The 1,274-nt window shown below is 35.5% G+C and overlaps 1 protein-coding gene across 1 annotated transcript in view; it reads left to right on the top strand.

Annotated features, from left to right (window-relative positions):
- The window catches only part of LOC107661210 (misshapen-like kinase 1), a 48,407-nt gene that overhangs the window by 5,570 nt on the left and 41,563 nt on the right, over positions 1 to 1,274 (top strand).

Below are 1,274 nucleotides of genomic sequence, written 5' to 3'. Positions count from 1 at the left end.
TGTGTGTGTGTGTGTGTGTGTGTGTGTTTATGTGCTGCGCTGGCTGTTTTTATCCCTCTACTCATTCTAGTTTTTGGCTGTGCTCCACAGCTAAAGCTGCATGTAAGAGGTACATAAAGCTGCTTGAGAGTTTCATAATGGTTCTTAATACACGACAGTACTGCATAAATTCCCTTTTTAAACCCTGGAGTTTGTAAAAAGATTGCGCTTTGTCTTGTTCTCAATGGCTGAGCAGGTAATGGCTCTGTCATTGCCATCCTGAGCCAGCAGGGAGCCATTTGTGTAAGAGAGAAAAATAATCAAAATAAGCTTGATTGAAGACATGAAACATTTCCTTTCCTGATCATTGTGCACTTCAAATCATGAGTTTCCATGTTTTTCACTGAGAGTGACAGAGTAAGTAAGTACAGAGAGTGTAGTTCTGATAAAACCCAGAGCAAATACCTAATATTAGCATAAATTGTCTTTTTGAATTTTGTATTTTTTTTTAGCTAAAAAAATTATAGGTTTCATTTTTTTTTTTTTTTTGGAACATTTTCTTTCGACCTTTCTAATTTTTATTAATTTTGTCGCCTAAACCTGGCCCCTTTCTTTCAGTTGACTGCAAGCTCGCCTTCAAATCTGCCTCCAACTGATGGATAGATCACCGTCCTACTTTTTTTTTTCTTTTCACTAATCCTTTTAACTTGGATGTGTGTCACAATAAGGAAAGAAATGATCTTTCAATACTTTCATCGTGACTTGATTGAATGATTCTGATTCCTCTTAAATATTCTGGTTACCTAATGGAACTTAAACAGTTCTTTTAATACATTTAAAGAATAAATATTTGGAAAAATAAATTCAATTCCTTTGCCAAATGATATGTTTCAAAACAAATTCTAAACCTTATTGCGAAAAAGTGTGTTTACAAACTTTTTCTTGTGGCATAAATACAATCTAATAATTGGTGTTAAAGGGTTAGTTCACCCAAAAATGAAAATTGATATATGACTTTCTTCTTTCAGACGAATCCAGTCGGCGTTATATTAAAAATTGTCTTTGATCTTTCAAGCTGTTTAATGCCACTCAGCGGGTGCATCAGTCCAAAAGAAGTTAAATAAAAAGCGCCCATCCATTTAAAAAAAAGTGTCTCACACGGCTCCGGGGGGTGAACAAATGCCTCCTGTAGCGAATCGATGCGCTTTTGTAAGAAAAATATCCATATTCAAAACGTAATAATCACTTTAATGTAGCTTGCGCCAACAGTCCTACATGGAAGCAGCTCAGGGCTG

The sequence above is a fragment of the Sinocyclocheilus anshuiensis genome, unplaced genomic scaffold (genome assembly GCF_001515605.1).
Source record: "Sinocyclocheilus anshuiensis isolate Anshui unplaced genomic scaffold, SAMN03320099.WGS_v1.1 scaffold1365, whole genome shotgun sequence".
Lineage (NCBI taxonomy): Eukaryota > Metazoa > Chordata > Actinopteri > Cypriniformes > Cyprinidae > Sinocyclocheilus > Sinocyclocheilus anshuiensis.
Note: the sequence above shows the minus strand (reverse complement) of the source record. Positions and strands in the feature narration are given on the sequence as shown.